This window comes from Schistocerca serialis, chromosome 4 (assembly GCF_023864345.2).
Source record: "Schistocerca serialis cubense isolate TAMUIC-IGC-003099 chromosome 4, iqSchSeri2.2, whole genome shotgun sequence".
NCBI lineage: Eukaryota > Metazoa > Arthropoda > Insecta > Orthoptera > Acrididae > Schistocerca > Schistocerca serialis.
Window position 1 is genome coordinate 458225523 of NC_064641.1, and position 19976 is coordinate 458245498.

Genomic DNA, 19976 nt, shown 5'->3' on the forward strand with positions numbered 1-19976 from the left:
TACTACATACGTGGAGTACGTCAGCAGTTACTAAAGAGAATCCACCAAGTTCCTTAACAATTTGAACAGTCAGCATCAAAATATTCATTTTGCAACTGGACGGCAACAAATGCGTAACCTTTCTACAGCTACGTATTTGCATTAGTACACAGATACATTGCATCAAAATATATAGAAAAACTACAATTACAGACACTGTAATATGTTCTTACTCTCAGGACACAAAAGTACAGCTTTCCGTTCAATGATGCAGTGTCTCGTATCTTTTCCAATGTCCATAGAAAATTCCCGAGCAGAGGTAGATACGGCAACTTCATTGCTTTAACCAACAGCTGTAGCCCAGTTACGTTAAACGTATAAAATAAAACTTGTACTCCTATTCAGCGTTTCCTCTGATAATCCTTCCAACGTATCCGGAAAGTGATGTACTATTTCATACTTACGAAAAATATCAAGAGCATAGCCAAAACATTGAAATTCTGCAACTATAAAATTTCTTTGTCTCTGAGAGGCACAACATTTCTAGTACATTTTCAACGGCAAAGATAAAACTCAAAAACAGGGCAAGAATCGATTACATAAAATTACTTGTCGTGACTGCAATACATTTTATATTGGTCAGCTACACTGGCTGATCATGAACGTAGCTGGAAGTCTCAAAATTCTCACTCCATATTTGTTGAGCATGTACTTGTGAGTGAAGTCACATCTCCTAGCCACTACACCATGTTCTCTCCATGGTAAACAAAGAACGGAAACAAAATCTGTTGAAAGCCCTGGAGATAAATAAACACTTGACACGCCGTCTTCGTGTCTACATCTACATCTACATATACATGGATACTCTGCAAATCACATATAAGTGCCCGGCACAGGGTTCATCGAACCACCTTCTCAATAGTCTATTATTCCAATCTCGTATAGCGAGCGGAAAGAACGAACACCTATATATCTCTCTGTACGAGCTCTGATTTCGATTATTTTATCATGGTGATCGTTTTCCCCTATGTAGGTCGGTGTCAACAAAATATTTTCGCATTCGGAGGAGAAAGTTGGTGAGAAGATTCCGCCGCAACTAAAAATGCCTTTGTTTTACTGATGTCCAGCCCAAATCCTGTATCATTTCTGTCACACTCCCTCCCCTATTTCGCGATAACACAATACATACTGCCCTTCATTGAACTTTTTCGATGTACTCCGTCAATCCTATCTGGTAAGGATCCACACCGCGCAGCAGTATTCTAAAAGAGGACTGACAAGCGTAGTGTAGGCAGTCTCCTTGGTAGACCTGTTACATTCTCTAAGTGTCCTGCCAGTCTGCCAATGAAACGCAGTATTTGTTTAGCCTTCCTCGCAACATTTTCTCTGTGTTCCTTCCAATTTAAGTTGTTCGTAATTGTAATTCCTAGGCATTTAGAGTTGACTGATTTATCGTGTAATCGAAGTTTAACGGATTCCTTTTACCATTGATGTGGATGGCCTCACACTTTTCGACATTTAGGGTCAATTGCCAATTTTCGCACCATACAGATACCTTTTCTAAATCGTCTTGCAATTTGTTTTGATCTTCTGACGAAGTTATTAGTCGACAAACGATAGCGTCATCTGCGAACAACCTAAGACGGCTGCTCAGATTGTCTCCTAAATCGGTTATATAGATAAGGAACAGCAAAGGGCCTATAACACTACCTTGGCGAACGCTTGAAACACTTCTGTTTTACTCGATGACTTTCCGTCAGTTATTAGAAACTGTGACCTCTCTGACAGGAAGTCACGAATCGAGTCACATAACTGAGACAATATTCCATAACCACGCAATTTGACTACAATCCTCTTTTGTGGTACAGTGTCAAAAGCCATCCGGAAATCCAGAAATACGGAAACGATATGAAATCCCTTGTCAATAGCACTCAACACTTGATGTGAGTAAAGAGCTGGTTGTTTTTCACAAGAACGATGTTTTCTAAAACCATGTTGACTGTTTGACAGTAGACCGTTTTCTGCGAGGTAATTCATAATGTTCGAACACAATATATGTTCCAAAATCCTGCTGCATATCGACGTTAATGACAATGGTCTGTAGTTTAGTGGATTACTCCTATTACCTTTCTTGAATATTGGTGTGACCTGTGCAACTTTCCAGTATTTGGGTCGGATCTTTCTTCGAGCGATTGTTAAGTATGGAGCCTTTGAATCAGGATACTCTGAAAGGAACCTAACTGATATACAGTCTGGACCAGAAAACTTCCTTTTATTAAGTGTCTTAAGTTGCTTCACTACTCCGATAATACTTACTTCTACGTAACTCATGTTGGCTGCTGTTCTTGATTCGAATTCTGGAATATTTAAGTTGTCTTCTTTTGTGAAGGCATTTCGGAAGGCCGTGTTTGGTAACTTTGCTTTGGCAGAACTGTCTTCGATGGTATCTTCATAGCTATCGCGCAGAGGAGGCATTGATTGTGTCTTGCCGCTAGCATACTTCACACACAACTAGAATGTCTTTGGATTTTCTGCCAGGTTTCGAGACAAACTTTCGTTATGGTAACTAGTATAAGCATCTCGTATTGAAGTCCACGCTAAATTTCGAGCTTCTGTAAAAGATCGCCAGTCTTGGAAATTTTGCGTCCGTTTAAATTTGGCACGTTTTTCTCGTTGTTTCTGCGACAGTATTCTGACCCCTTTAGAGTACCAAGGAGAATCAGCTTAGTCGTTTGTTAATTTATTTGGTAGAAATCTGTCAATTCAAATGCTTTTTATTTCAGTCTTTGATCACCATATCAATTCTTTTGACGATCACTGGTTTCAAAAATGGCTCTGAGCACTATGGGACTTAGCTTCTCAGGTCATCAGTCCCCTAGAACTTAGAACTAATTAAACCTAACGAACCTAAGGACATCACACACATCCATGCCCGAGGCAGGATTCGAACCTGCGACCGCAGCGGTCGCGCAGTTCCAGACTGAAGCGTCTAGAGCCGTTTGGCCACACTGGCTGGCATGACCGGTTTCAGTCGGTAATGACCATCCTCAGTTCCTTTCTACACCATGTCCTAAAATGATAAGTCCTTAATGGCATCGTCAAAATATATAAATATAATCAGCACAGTATCGTCACATAGATCTAAAATAAGGTGTAGAATAGGCCACATCGTCCACACAGCCATTATTGCAATAATGTTTTCGATAGGGTTCATGTCTGGAGAACATGCTGGCCGCACTAGTCCAGTGATGTCGTTATCCTGAAGGAAGTCATTCACTAGATGTGTACGGGAATTGCCGTCCATGAACACGAATGCCTCGCAATATGCTGCCGATATGGTTGAACTATCGGTCGGAGGATGGCATTCACGTATCGTACAGTCATTGCAGCGCCTTCCATGACCACGTCGCCCCCACATAATGCCACCCCAAAACAGCAGGGAACCTCCCCCTTGCTGCACTCGCTGGACAGTGTGTCAAAGGCGTTCAGCCTGACCAGGTTGCCTCCAAACGCGTCTCCAATGATTGTCTGGTGTGAAGGCATATGTGACACTCATCGGTGAAGAGACGTGACGCCAATCCTTAGCGGTCCATTCGCTATGTTGTTGGGCCCATCTGCACCGCGCTGCATGGTGTCGTGGTTGAAAAGAAAGACCTTGCCATGGACGTCGAGAATGAAAATGCGCATCATGCAGCCTTTTGTGCACAGTTTGAGCCGTAACACGGCGTCCTGTGGCTGCACGAAAAGCATTATTGAACATGGTGGCGTTGCTGTCAGGGTTCCTACGATCTATAATCCGTACGTAGCGGTCATCCACTGCAGTAGTAGCCCTTGGGGGGCCTGAGCGAGGTATGTCTGCGACAGTTCCTGTCTCTCTGTGTCTCCTCCATGTCCGAAAACATCGCTTTGGCTTACTCCGAGACGCCTGGACACTTTCCTCGTTGAGAGCCCTTCCTGGCTCATAGTAACAATGCGGACGCGATCGAACCGCAGTGTTGACCGTCCAGGCATGCTTGAACTACATACAACACGAGGCGTGTACCTGCTTCTTGGTGGAATGACTGGAACTGTTTGGCTGTCGGACCTCTTCCGTGTTATAGGCGCTGCTAATGCATAGTTGTTTACGTCTTTGGAAGGGTTTAGTGACACCTCTGAACAGTCAAAGAGACTGTGTCTTTGATACAATATCCACAGTCAACGTCTGTCTTCAGGATTTCTGGAAACCGGGGTGATGCAAAACTTGTTTTGATGTGTGAAGATTACACGCCTTCCCCATTCTACACAGGGACAACATGCTCAGTGATACTACAGGGTGTTTCAAAAATGACCGGTATATTTGAAACGACAATAAAAACTAAACGAGCAGCGATAGAAGTACACCGTTTGTTGCAATATGCTTGGGACAACAGTACATTTTCAGGCGGACAAACTTTCGAAATTACAGTAGTTACAATTTTCAACAACAGATGGCGCTGCGGTCTGGGAAACTCTATAGTACGATATTTTCCACACATCCACCATGCGTAGCAATAATATGGCGTAGTCTCTGAATGAAATTACCCGAAACCTTTGACAACGTGTCTGGCGGAATGGCTTCACATGCAGATGAGATGTACTGCTTCAGCTGTTCAATTGTTTCTGGATTCTGGCGGTACACCTGGTCTTTCAAGTGTCCCCACAGAAAGAAGTCACAGGGGTTCATGTCTGGCGAATAGGGAGGCCAATCCACGCCGCCTCCTGTATGTTTCGGATAGCCCAAAGCAATCACACGATCATCGAAATATTCATTCAGGAAATTAAAGACGTCGGCCGTGCGATGTGGCCGGGCACCATCTTGCATAAACCACGAGGTGTTCGCAGTGTCGTCTAAGGCAGTTTGTACCGCCACAAATTCACAAAGAATGTCCAGATAGCGTGATGCAGTAATCGTTTCGGATCTGAAAAATGGGCCAATGATTCCTTTGGAAGAAATGGCGGCCTCAGACTAGTACTTTTTGAGGATGCAGGGACGATGGGACTGCAACATGGGGCTTTTCGGTTCCCCATATGCGCCAGTTCTGTTTATTGACGAAGCCGTCCAGGTAAAAATAAGCTTCGTCAGTAAACCAAATGCTGCCCACATGCATATCGCCGTCATCAATCCTGTGCACTATATCGATAGCGAATGTCTCTCGTGCAGCAATGGTAGCGGCGCTGAGGGGTTGCCGCGTTTGAATTTTGTATGGATAGAGGTGTAAACTCTGGCGCATGAGACGATACGTGGACGTTGGCGTCATTTGGACTGCAGCTGCAACACGGCGAACGGAAACCCGAGGCCGCTGTTGGATCACCTGCTGCACTAGCTGCGCGTTGCCCTCTGTGGTTGCCGTACGCGGTCGCCCTACCTTTCCAGCACGTTCATCCGTCACGTTCCCAGTCCGTTGAAATTTTTCAAACAGATCCTTTATTGTATCGCTTTTCGGTCCTTTGGTTACATTAAACCTCCGTTGAAAACTTCGTCTTGTTGCAACAACACTGTGTTCTAGGCGGTGGAATTCCAACACCAGAAAAATCCTCTGTTCTAAGGAATAAACCGTGTTGTCTACAGCACACTTGCACGTTGTGAACAGCACACGCTTACAGCAGAAAGACGACGTACAGAATGGCGCACCCACAGACTGCGTTGTCTTCTATATCTTTCACATTACTTGCAGCGCCATCTGTTGTTGAAAATTGTAACTACTGTAATTTCGAAAGTTTGTCCGCCTGAAAATGTACTGTTGTCCCAAGCATATTGCAACAAACGGTGTATTTCTATCGCTGCTCGTTTAGTTTTTATTGCCGTTTCAAATATACCGGTCATTTTTGAAACACCCTGTACATGCACCGTTCGTGTGTATGAGTAGTAGTCATTCCCCGCCAGGCGACGCTGCTATCGCATGGATGGGTTTATATCTTGCAGATCGGTGACGTAATGTTCTGACTGATCAGTATATATTGTATTATCTTATTAGCGTACTTCTCAGTAATAAGTGAAGTTTTTCACACTTACTGCTGTACAGTTTAGCTGAAGTATTTCCAACGACATTACAATTGTCAACGATATTTTTGTTTCTGCATCACATTCCATAAGTGGTACCTTTTCATGTTACCATTCAATACTCTTACCTTGTATTTCTTTTATTTTATTGAGAATTTTCATTTAATTTAAACTGTAATAGGGGCTATTTATTATATGTTTTATTACTACATGTGTCTTTTCTTTTCTGCTGAATGTAATACACGGCCTCCGAACATTCGTAACCGAAAGACGTCGGCATGGTAGCTTGGTGTGCTGGATCAGAGGACTGGCCAGTTAGATGTGCTTAGAACCTAATGATTCATACCAGAAACCCTGGTACTAGTCATTCGCATGCAAAACTGTGCATCTTACCACGAGATATATTTGAATGATCATCTATTGAAGGTCTAGGACAGGAAATCTGTAACGCGAAGAAACAAAAATCGATATAATAGGACCAAGAACACTCATACTTCGGTTCTCCTTCACATATTATAATAGTTTCTTCTGCTTAAAATAAATACGCGACCTGATCAACGAATTTATTCTACCGACTTAATAGTGTTGTGCGGTTATGCAGTCCTTAAAGTTCAGGTGTGGTGTTTCGATAAAGTGGTCAAGGCAAAACAGAACAAAACAAAAAGCAAATCTGACTAAAGCTACTTATTTTTCATTCATCATCAATTCTGCATTCAAGAAGTCCAATACTAAATACCACAGTAATTATATCTTCAAACGATGATATTGGTATGCAAATGTCATAAACTGCCCTTTGTCAAGCATATTGTATCATAGTCTCGTACCTGGATGCAGGACGTTGATCGTGTAGCGCAGAGTGAAGACCGATGATGAAATGACGATCGTGTAACTTAAGTTCTGATTGTTCACGTTGTTGGTTTACAAAATCAACGGTCCTTCTCATGTATAACTTCTATTGCTTTAAGAAGTACCCATCAAGATTATGGTAATATTTTGTTGTCTTCTCTGCGTTTTTAGTCCTATTACACAAAAATTTTGCTTCATCGCGTTACGAATGTTCCTCCCTTCTACCTTGAATACATGATCATTCAAATATCTCTCTTGGTAAGACGCGCAGTGCTGCATGCGAATGACTTGTACCAGTGTTATATTGTAAGCACATTTTGGGGCGGTTCTGGGGTATCAAGGGCACACACTTCGCTTGTGAATGCAATTCTTATTGGCTGAATTTCAAAGATGTGATGCAACGTTCGCACAGAACCACTGACGAGAAAACGAGGAAGAAACAGATCGAAACAAAGAAGAGAAAAAAAATGGTCAGCGTCGTTGCCTTCGGTGCGGTAAGACACGGGTTCGATTCCTGGTACCTCTTCAGGTTTTTTGTGAGGTAGGGTGGCATGGAACGGTGTCCACTCAGCCCCGCGAGGCCGAATGAGGAGCTGCTTCAATATAGAAGCAGCGGCAGCATCAGGATTCAGCTACTGGAAGTAATGACTGGAGGGATTAGCCTCATGCTGATCCCAAGTCCCACAGCCTAATCCGTGATGGTGTTAACGCTTTTTGAATGTACCTCCTCTTCCGTCTCTCTCTCTCTCTCTCTCTCTCTCTCTCCCTCACCCCTTATCTCTCTCTCCCTCTCTCTCTCTCTCTCTCCCTCTCTCTCTCTCTCTCTCACCCACACCCATCCACTCACCCGCCCCCCCTCACACACACATACGCACGCACTTTTTTTTCATGTTTAGTCTTAAAATTTTTCCGATATGTTCCATGTATATTTATTTAGTGTTTAGCTTAAATATTTTGTTTTACGTTACAACTGCACCGTCAAAGATAGCTCTTTATCTATTTATGCATCTCACACTCCATTTTTTTTGGCCAAATGCTGTCCACCAGCAGGCCTACTGTAACTGTTTTATGAGGATAGTCAGATAAAGTCAGATGATCGCTCGGTAAATCTAAACCGGTTAACTAAATAAACTTATCCCGTAGAAAACCCACATTTTTTTGCTTTTCGCTTATAAATATCTTCTACCAAGCAGCGACGAAAGAATCACTTAACAACCTAATCCACTTACTTGATAACAAAAGTTGAACGTTACAAATCGCTCTACAAGGGCGTGCTGAAAAGTAATATCTACGAACTTATGTGAAAATTCTTAAGATGTCTGTATATAAAACAGGAAAAAATGGTTCAAATGGCTCTGAGCACTATGGGACTTAACTTCTGAGCTCATCAATCCCCTAAAACTTAGAACTACTTAAACCTAACTAACCTAAGGACATGTGTTTTTCGTCAGGATGACTATGTTCGAAAATAACTATGTAGACATAAAATTGTTGTTTTATTGCAGGCTCGGGTGGCCGAGCGGTTCTAGGCGCTACAGTCTGGAACTGCGCGACCGCTACGGTCGCAGGTTCGAATCCTGCCTCGGGCATGGATGTGTGTGATGTCCTTAGGTTAGTTAGATTTAAGTAGTTCTACGTTCTAGGGGACTGATGACCTCAGAAGTTAAGTCTCATAGTGCTCAGAGCCATTTGAACCATTTTTGCCAAATTTCAGGCATTACCTCTCACAATGGACAAGACAGTGGTGACGGCCTTCACTTAACGATCGAGAGCAGAGCATTTGCGTAGCTGTCAGTGCAAACAAACAAGCAACACCGCGTGAAATAAACGCATAAATCAATGTGGGACGTACGACAAACGTATCGATACCAACAGTGCTGCGAAATGAGGCGTTAGTGTGCTATGGCAGCAGACGACCGACACGAGTGCCTTTGCTAACAGCATGACATCGCCTGCAGCGTCATTCCTGCATTCGTGACCGCATCGGCTGGACCTTAGACGAGTGTAAAACCGTGCACTGGTCAGATTTCAGTTGGTAAGAGCTGATGGTAAGGTTCCATTGTGGGCAGACCCCACGAAGCCATGGATCCAAGCCGTGAACAAGGCACTGTGCAACCGGATGGTGGCTCCATAATGGCGAGCTCTGTGTTCACATGGAATTGACTGGGTCCTGGTTGTGTTCGGCTACTTGGAGACATTACTGCCATTCATGGACTTCATGTTCTCAAACAATGGTGGAATTTTTATGGATGACAATGTGCCATGTCTCCGGATCACAACTGTTAGTGATTGAGGAGCATTCCGAAGAATTCGTTCGAATGAGCTGGCGACCCATATCGCTCGACATGAATACCATCGAACGTTGATTGGACGTAGTCGAGAGGTTAGTTCATGCACAAAATCTTGCACTAGCAACACCTTCGTAATTGTGGACCGCTGTAGAGGTAGAATGGCTCAGCGTTTCTACAGGGGACTTCCAATGACGAGCTGATGTACAATGCCGGGAAAAAGGAGATCCGACACGACATTGAGAGGTATGGTTCAAATGGCTCTAAGCACTAAGGGACTTTATATCTGAGGTCATCAGTCCCCTAGACTTAGAACTACTTACACCTAACCAACCTAGGGATATGACACACATCCATGTAAGAGGCAGGATTCCAACCTGCTACCGGAGCAGCAGCGCGGTTCCGGACTGAAGCGCCTAGAACCGCTTGGCCACAGCGGCCGACCTTAGGAGGTATCCCATGACTTTCTTCACCTCCGTGTATAATAAAAAGGTGAAACTTGGAGTGATAACCAAAACAGTTTTCTTCCGTAAATAGGATTCATTCTTCTTTCCCGAGTTTTCTGTATTGTTCTAAATCTCTTCACCATCAGAGTACCGCAATGCTGACTGTCTCGTTGGACGTAACCTAGAGTGGCTATCCTGAGATACATGAACGGGATGCTGCTAGGGATGTTTCAGGAAATCAGATTACTAGATCTGCTTTCACTTTTGTAGTCGCCGCTTGTGTAGGACAAAGCAACGCTTCCTCACAAACTGCACGTTCGCAGCCCTAGAGCGCCTGGGACTGAAGGAAACGGAATTTCCGCCTCAGCAACAGCTTCGAGACGTTCTCATTGTCTCAGCTGAGAAAACGTCTCTCTCACTTGAGTTGTCAGTCCAGTAGACGTGTTTAAGTATTTCCTATATTTCTCTTGATTTAAATAAATTGGATGCAATTTAGATTACTGAATATTGTATTTACCCACGCAAATACTGTAAAAGAAGAGTTTTTGTAGCAGTGTTCTAGTGGGGCGCAGACATCACGAAGCCTTAGGCCCAGGTTGTCAACAAAGCGCTGTGCGAGCTGGTGCTGGCTTCATAGTGGTGTGGTCTGTGTTTACACGACAATGGACTGGGTCCTCTTGTCCAACTGAACCGATCATTGACTGCAAATGGCTATGTTGGGCTGCTTGGAGACCATCTGCAGCCATTCATGGGCTTCATGTTCCCAAACAACGGTGGAACTACACTACTGGTCATTAAAATTGCTACACCACGAAGATGACGCGAAATTTAACCGACAGGAAAAAGATGCTCTGATATGCAAATGATTAGCTTTTCAGAGTATTCACACAAGGTTGGCGCCGGTGGCGACACCTACAACGTGCTGACATGAGGAAAGTTTCCAACCTATTTCTGATACACAAACAGCAGTTGACCGGCATTGCCTGGCGTAACGTTGTTGTGATGCCTCATGTAAGGAGGAGAAATGCGTACCATCACGTTTCCGACTTTGATAAAGGTCAGATTGTGTCCTATCGCGATTGCGGTTTATCGTATCACGACATTGCTGCTGGCGTTGGTCGAGATCCAATGACTGTTATCAGAATATGGAATCGGTGGGTTCAGGAGGGTAATACGAAACGCCGTGCTGGATCCCAACGGCCTCGTATTACTAGCAGTCGAGATGACAGGCATCTTATCCGCATGGCTGTAACGAATCGTGGAGCCACGTCTCGATCCCTGAGTCAACAGATGGGGACGTTTGCAAGACAACAACCATGTGCACGAACAGTTCGACGACGTTTGCAGCAGCATGGATTATCAGCTCGGAGACCATGGCTGCGGTTACCCTTGACGCTCCATCACAGACAGGAGCGCCTGCGACGGTGTACTCAACGACCAACCTGCGTGCACGAATGGCGAAACGTCATTTTTTCGGATGAATCCAGGTTCTGTTTACAGCATCTTGATGGTCGCATCCGTGTTTGGTGACATCGCGGTGAATGCACATTGGAAGCGTGTATTCGTCATCGCCATACTGGCGTATCACCCGGTGTGATGGTATGGGGTGTCATTGGTTACACGTCTCGGTCACCTCTTGTTCCCATTGACGGCACTTTGAACAGTGGGCGTTACACTTCAGATGTGTTGACCCGTGGCTCTACCCTTCATTCGATCCCTTCGAAAGCCTACATTTCAGCAGGATAATGCACGACCGCATGTTGCAGTTCTTGTACGGGCCTTTCTGGAAACAGAAAATGTTCGACTGCTGCCCTGGCCGCCACATTCTCCAGATCTACCAATTGAAAACGTCTGGTCAATGGTAGTCGAGCAACTGGTTCGTCACAATACGCCGGTCACTAATCCTGATGACCTGTGGTATCGTGTTGAAGCTGCATGGGCAGCGCCATCCAAGCTCTGTTTGGCTCAATGCCCAGGCGCATCAAGGCCGTTATTGCGGCCAGAGGAGGTTGTTCTGGGTACTGATTTCTCAGGATCTATGCACCTAAATTGCGTGAAAATGTAATCACATGTCAGTTCCAGTATAATATATCTGTCCAATGAATACCCGTTTATCATCTGCATTTCTTCTTGGTGTGACAATTTTAATGGCCAGTAGTTATTATAGATGACAGTGCACCGTTTCACCGGGGAGCAACTGTTCGCTATTGGTTTGAAGAAGATTCTGGACAATTCGTTCTAATGATTTGGCCATCCATTTCACCCGACATTAATTCCATCGATAATAATATGGGACATAATCGAGAGGTCAGTTCGTTTATAAAATCCTGCGCCGACAACACTTTCGCAATTATGGACGGCTATAGAGACATGGCTCACTGTTTCTACAGGGGACTTCTGGTGACTTCTTCAGTCCATGTCACGTCAAGCTGCTGCTCTACACCGGACCAAAAGAGGTCTGACACGGTATAAGGAGATATTGCATGACTTTTATCACCTCTGTGTATTAGTGACAGTCATATTGTAGTGGTTGTGGTCTTCATTCAGGAGTCTGGTTTGATGCAGTTCTCCACGGTTATATATCCTGTGAAAGCCTGTTCGCCTCTGCGTAACTGCTGCCACCTACATTCACTGAACCTACTTACTATAGTTACACCACCTCTGTAATTTTACCCCCCACATCTTTCTCCATTGCCAAGTAGGCTATTCCTTACTGGCTCAAGAGGTGTTCTGCCATCCAATCCCTTCTTGTAGCCAAATTGTGCCATAAATATGTTTCCTTCCGCAATGTTCGTTGGTTATCTGACCTACCAATCTAATCTGCAGCATTCTTCTGTAACAACATATTTCAAAGCGTTTTGTATTTGTAGTGTTTGTCATGTGTGTCGCGATTCCATAATAGCTGTGTATTATTAATACCTGCATATCATACATATTTAGCTTCAAACAATTCCTCCTTTCGTAATGTGTTCCTGAATTCGTCCCAATTTCACGAATGCTTCTACTTCGTTATAGGATCCACCGAAGCTAGCGAATGAATGCCTAAGTGAACTAAGGATTTGAATCATCTATCTCATCGAGTGACAGTAATAGTGTTGACGAGTCTTCAAAGGCAAAGCAAAGCATAGGTCAGAGTATGACAAAACAAAGCATTCCATATATAGAACAAACATGTGACGACGATGCGTTGTTGTGTATAAAATAGTAAACATTGTGATTCTTTCCTGTATTTCTCTTCTGGCTAGTTTAGCCCGCAGCTGGCTTGAATGTCAACATTTCTTCCTGCCCTACACGATTTTCCGCCTGTAAGCAAACTCAAAACAAGTCCCATGTGTGGCCATCACGTGCGAACCCTTTATTGTTGCAGCTGTAGAAATTATGAATCGCAATCTCGGAAATGTAATTTCAAAAACAATAAGTTTGCTATGTGTATTTGACTGCACAATTAATGCATTCCACTTTTTAAAAATAATCGCATTGTAGCTGTTGCCCGGAAGAAGAATCGTTTAAAATCAAGTTATCCAAATGGTCTCCATTCTTAGCCCATACTGCCTACGAAACTGGCTTGTACTGAATTCAATATTAGCTGCAAGAAAATAATAATAAGCACTGGGAAAGATATCTTTTGACAGAAACAACAGAAGAATGGTATTTGTAAGACGGAGGCCTTAATTAATTGCATCAACGTTGAACAAAGTCGGTACAGTCCATTCCACATAAATTAAATGTGCTTTCCAAAACGAATAATGGACGATTCTGCAACCTGAGCGTCACAGGGTGTTTTAGGTAAGCATTGGCATTGTCTTCGTAATCACTGCAGGTTCTGAAAAATGGTGTTTGTTCGACAGGAAAATGGTTTCCATGGCTGTTGCGATAGTTAGCGGTTAAAGCGAAAGGTAACGTGTACATGCCGGAAGTATGTCTTGATTAGGACGCATTAGAGTGTAGATAGACATCAAACACTGCGTAGCTAATACGTGAGAAAGGTATATATGCAAACTGTTCAAGGACGTGGCACTGTTCTGCGTGCCAGCCAACTGTAGTGTACATACACGCTCAGGATCTATAGTTTTCTTTGGATCCTGTGCCATAGTATGTCCCGAATATACCAACTTCATCCTTACCAACACAACTCCGATAGAGGCGTACACTGTGATAATTGTTGATCAAAGTCAGCCCCGTGCTCGTTTGTGACCGAAACACGTTTCTTTAAATTTCATGTTGTGTCTTCCACAGGAAATGTTGTTGAACAATTTGAAAGATATGGATAGTATATTTGTGTCGAAGGAAGCTAGGTGAAAGACAAAATCCGTATCGCTTAGGTATCAGGAACTGTAGAAAAAGAAGAGAACTGTTAAACGTCATGTGAAAATCTAAAGAAGACTTGCAGCACTCATGAACACGTACGTAGAAGAAAACTGCAACAAATAACTGCACTTACATTCCGCTGGAAATCTCTTCTTCAAAAATCTAATGAGGCGGGACTGAGTTCTATCTGAAATTCGCGCCGACAGAATTGGGAACGAATGAGGAAAAACTGCTGCTAGCGCCGCCATGCGGTGTGTTTGGCTGTCAGTTCACCGATCTGCCACAGAGGGCAGCTGCTGTCAGCCGTGCTGCTTCAGCGAACTATGATGGGAAATACAGAGGTGGCTCTGCTATGGTGGGTGGTGGCAAAAGAAAGAGAACGGAAGAAGGTAAGAGGAAATACACTTGAACAAAGGAATGAAGAGGGAGTCGCCTGGCAGAGTTTTGCATAGAGCGCAATTTAATCGTGGCCGACACTTGCTCAGTGGTTGCAGGCTGTATACGCAAAACAGATCTAGATACAGTAGACGAATTCACATTGATTACACTGTGTAACGCTAAGACAAAGGATTAGAAATCAGATTCCAGGAGTAGATTGGAATTGTGACTGTAAGTTATTAGCCACAATAAGCAAATTAAAGTAGAAGAAACCTCAGAAAGATAGGGAATTATAAGAAGATTGCACACCTACGCGCTGCTAGATTTGTTACCGGTAGGTTCGAAGAATACGCAGGTATTACCGAGATGCTTCGAGAACTCAATTGAGAATTCCTAGAGAGAAGACGACGTTCTTTTAGAGGCACATTATTGAGAAAATTTGGAGAACCGTCATTTAAAGCTGATGGTAGAACGGTTCTACTGCTACCAACATACATTTTGCGTAAGAACCACGAAGATAAGATACGAGAAATTAGGGCTCGTACGGAGCAAATAGGTAGTCGTTACTCCCTCGCTCTATTTGCGAGTGGAACATGGAAGGAAATGACTAGTAGGGGTATGGTGTTACCCTCCGCCAAGCATCGTACGGTGGCTTGCCGAGTATGTATATAGATGCAGATGTTCATCGATACTCTGCAAAACACTGTAAAGGGCATGGCAGAGGGTGCTTCCAATTTTAGAGGTTATTAAAGGTTTTTCGTGTTTCATACACGGTATGGAGCGCGGGATGAATGTGTTTTTAAATGCGTCTGAGTCTGCTGTAACACAGGGGCTGAGAGTACAAGTGGTAAAGTGTTTGCTGAAGCAAACTGAGTAATTGACTGCCAAAGTTAAATGGCTGTTTATAAATTATGTTAGTAACCAACAAAACGTAACGTATTTTTTCGTAATGGTCAGTTAGTTGTAGGTATGATTAGAGATTGTAGAGCGCTGCATGATTTTTTACAACATGTTGAAAATACTTAGACTTCTTGCGTCTTAAGACTTTTTAGTACAAGTGCAGAAACATTTTATTTAGAGTGCTATATTTTGAAGAATTTTTTGGTACAACACGCATGATATGCAAGCATAATACAAGTTTATTATAGAACAAGAATATGTGAGGAATTAAAGCAATATTCATATAAAAGTTGGAAAACGATAAATATCAAATAAAATTAAAATACCAAAATGAAAATATATTGTTGTGGTTTCAGCATATACGAGAGATTATTAATAGTCACTATCTATAATAACATTCCAGTCCGTGTCTAAGAGAAAGATAATCGTTTCCTTCTGTGGTATCTCGTGAAGGATGTCCTCCCTGGGCAACACTAGTGATGCTGTACCACTGTGATGTTCTTTTTTTAGTCTTTTTCGTCCCCTTCTTTGACCACGTCTTCTTCTTTCCCCATTCCCTCTTCTCAACCCCCTGTAACTGCTGCCTGGGACTGAGATATATTGTTACAGAACTTAAGATAAAGTGGAGGGATGCAGTTCTTCATCTCCTAAATGTTTTTACTTCACTCAAATTGTATTTCAGCTTGTATTGATGCAAAGATTGCAGAAGAGTTACTGAAGGTCGACAAATATTACATCTTTTTAAATCCCCTTCTATGAGCTCAAGAGCAGTGTTTCGTGTATACATGGACTGCACTGTTAGAGTATCTTCTATTCTGGATCCGATCCATCCGGTATTCCTCCGTTGTATTTTTTTTTTTAACGCTTCTGTGTCTTGAGTAGCTTTATCCTTTCCTGCCGTATCCATGGTTCAAATGGCTCCGAGCACTATGGGACTTAACATCTGAAGTCATCAGCCCCCTAGAACTTAGAACTACTTAAACCTAACTAACCTAAGGACATCACACACATCCATGCCCGAGGCAAGATTCGAACCTGCGACCGTAGCGGTCGCGCCGTTACAGACTGAAGCGCCTAGAACCGTTCGGCCCACAACGGCCAGCTATACACTGATCAATCAGAACATTATGTCACCGGTCTACTATACGTATAAATCCATCCAAGTGATAGCAGCGTCACCTGGCGGGGAATGAGTACTACTCAAAATCTTTATCACATTCCGTATGTGTAAGGCCAGGTTCAAGGATTTTATGGTCTATTGGGTCAATATGCTGATTTTGGTTCAAGATGTACAAGCGATATATCAAAATATGGCCTATTTAAACATGCATACAATTTTACTGTAAGTACTCTTAAAAGTATTCGCATTAGGCTATTGCTAAACCTTCAAAAAAATACATACCTGAACCTTTTTTAAGGACATCAGCAATTCTTCTCCTGTGCTCTATTTCAATCGTACTAGTTATACTGAATGCGGTCCACCTAGCATCGAGCTTAAACTTCACTATCGCAAAGTGTGATAGTATGCAGAAAATTGTTTGTACTAATTTTACCCAGCAGAGAGCCACACTTTAGCTTTCCAAATGTACATTTAGATCATTTTCTTATGAAATGTCACTTGTACGACTTGTACTCTCAGTTCTTCAATTAATCTAATCTTGTTCTCAGCGAGCTATACATGGAGGGTTGTAGTATATTCCAAGAGTCATTCTTTGAAGCTCATTCTTGAAACTTCGAAACCAGACTTTGTCGGAATAGTTTACGTCTATCTTCAAGAGTTTGCCAGCTCAATTCTTTCAATATCTTTGCGATATATCCAGCGGGTCAGACCAACCAGTGATCGTTCGTGCTGCCCTTCTCAGTTTACGTTCAATATCCCCTGCTAGTCGTACGTGCTACACGTACCACACACTTAAGCAGTATTCTTGTACTGGTTGCACGAGTTGTTAGTAAGCTGTTTCCTATGTAGGCCGATTGCATTTCCGCAATGTTCTACCAATAAACAGAAATCTGCCACCTGCTTTATCCACGACTGAGCATATGTGATTACTTCATTTCGTATCCACACAAAGTGTTACACGCAGGTATTTATTTGATTGAGTTGACCGATTCCAACTCTCACTCCTTAATATTATGGTCATAGGAAACTACGTTTTCTTTCCGTTGTTATGAACATTTAAAGCAAGTTGCCAATATTTGCTCCATTTTTGAAATATTATCAAGATGTGGGCGAACATCTATGCAGCTTCTTTCACAAAGTACTTCATTGCAAATAACTGCATCATCTGCAAAGAATCTATGGTTACCAATAATATTGTAATTAACAATAATCTTCCGTATGTGTTAATTCCAGTTGTCATGCCTTAATGGGACACAAAGGTGTTGTATGATGAAACTGCAGTTTTATAAATTTGTGTCTACATGCTAAAAACATGACGCATGTGCTGTGACATATTGTGTAGCTAACTTCATGTCGCAAGCCTCGAAGAGAGGGTATGCTAATAACATCATTCACTCTCAACTGGCTGCAAGGTTTTCTTGTGTTATTATTTCGACTAATGATTATTTTTAGGAGAGATTTTCTAGCACCTCATGTTCTTTTGTACTACATACAATTTAATCTCACAGATTAGTGCGTTACTACACGGAGTGTCATTTTTCCGATTAATTGCTTTGCAGCTCATGGGATTTTAATTTTTTTGTGCATTTCTTTACGTGATTATTTTCAATCGCAAGTTAAAGAATTACTTTTTTTTGCCCAGGAAGGTGAATATCCTATAGAAACAATGCCATGTCTTTATTGTTTTATATGCTATATACCAAAAGGAATACAAACGTCTCAAAAATGAGATCGACAGGAAGTGCAAAATGGCTAAGCAGGAATGGCTAGAGGACAAGTGTAAGGATGTAGAGGCTTATCTCACTAGGGGTAAGATAGATACTGCCTACAGGAAAATTAAAGAGACCTTTGGAGATAAGAGAGCCACTTGTATGAAGATCAGGAGCTCAGATGGAAACCCAGTTATAAGCAAAGAAGGGAAAGCAGAAAGGTGGAAGGAGTATATAGAGGGTCTATACAAGGGCAATGTACTTGAGGACAATATTATGGAAATGGAAGAGGATGTAGATGAAGATGAAATGGGAGATACGATACTGCGTGAAGAGTTTGACAGAGCACTGAAAGACCTGAGTCGAAACAAGGCCCCCGGAGTAGACAACATTCCATTGGAACTACTGACGGCCTTGGGAGAGCCAGTCATGACAAAACTCTACCATCTGGTGAGCAAGATGTATGAAACAGGCGAAATACACTCAGACTTCAAGAAGAATATAACAATTCCAATCCCAAAGAAAGCAGGTGTTGACAGATGTGAAAATTACCGAACAATCAGTTTAATAAGCCACAGCTGCAAAATACTAACAAGAATTCTTTACAGACGAATGGAAAAACTAGTAGAAGCCGAACTCGGGGAAGATCAGTTTGGATTCCGCAGAAATACTGGAACATGTGAGGCAATACTGACATTACGACTTATCTTAGAAGAAAGATTAAGGAAAGGCAAACCTACGTTTCTAGCATTTGTAGACTTAGAGAAAGCTTTTGACAATGTTGACTGGAATACTCTCTTTCAAATTCTAAAGGTGGCAGGGGTAAAATACAGGGAGCGAAAGGCTATTTACAATTTGTACAGAAACCAGATGGCAGTTATAAGAGTCGAGGGACATGAAACGGAAGCAGTTGTTGGGAAGGGAGTAAGACAGGGCTGTAGCCTCTCCCCGATGTTATTCAATCTGTATATTGAGCAAGCAGTAAAGGAAACAAAAGAAAAATTCGGAGTAGGTATTAAAATCCATGGAGAAGAAATAAAAACTTTGAGGTTCGCCGATGACATTGTAATTCTGTCAGAGACAGCAAGGGACTTGGAAGAGCAGTTGAATGGAATGAATAGTGTCAACAAAAGCAAAACGAGGATAATGGAATGTAGTCGAATTAAGTCGGGTGATGCTGAGGGAATTAGATTAGGAAATGAGACACTTAAAGTAGTAACGGAGTTTTGCTATTTGAGGAGCAAAATAACTGATGATGGTCGAAGTAGAGAGGATATAAAATGTAGACTGGCAATGGCAAGGAAAGCGTTTCTGAAGAAGAGAAATTTGTTAACATCGAGTATAGATTTAAGTGTCAGGAAGTCGTTTCTGAAAGTATTTGTATGTAGTGTAGCCATGTATGGAAGTGAAACATGGGCGATAAATAGTTTGGACAAGAAGAGAACAGAAGCTTTCGAAACGTAGTGCTACAGAAGAATGCTGAAGATTAGATGGGTAGAACACATAACTAATGAGGAAGTATTGAATAGGATTGGGGAGAAGAGAAGTTTGTGGCATAACTTGACCAGAAGAAGGGATCGGTTGGTAGGACATGTTCTGAGGCATCAAGGAATCACCAATTTAGCATTGGAGGGCAGCGTGGAGGGTAAAAATCGTAGAGGGAGACCAAGAGGTGAATACACTAAGTAGATTCAGAAGGATGTAGGTTACAGTAGGTACCGGGAGATGAAGAAGCTTGCACAGGATAGAGTAGCATGGAGAGCTGCATCAAACCAGTCTCAGGACTGAAGACCACAACAACAACAACATGCTATATACCTATAACATAATAATTACTGTACGCCTGTCAGTGCTGTGCAGCCAGACTATTTCAGAACTACTTTGGACCTTTGCTAGTTTATCATCTATTTTTATACCAAATATTTCCAGGTTGTATGCTAGCACAAGTCGGGAACAGAGGTTGCTGCCTAGCTTACACATTAT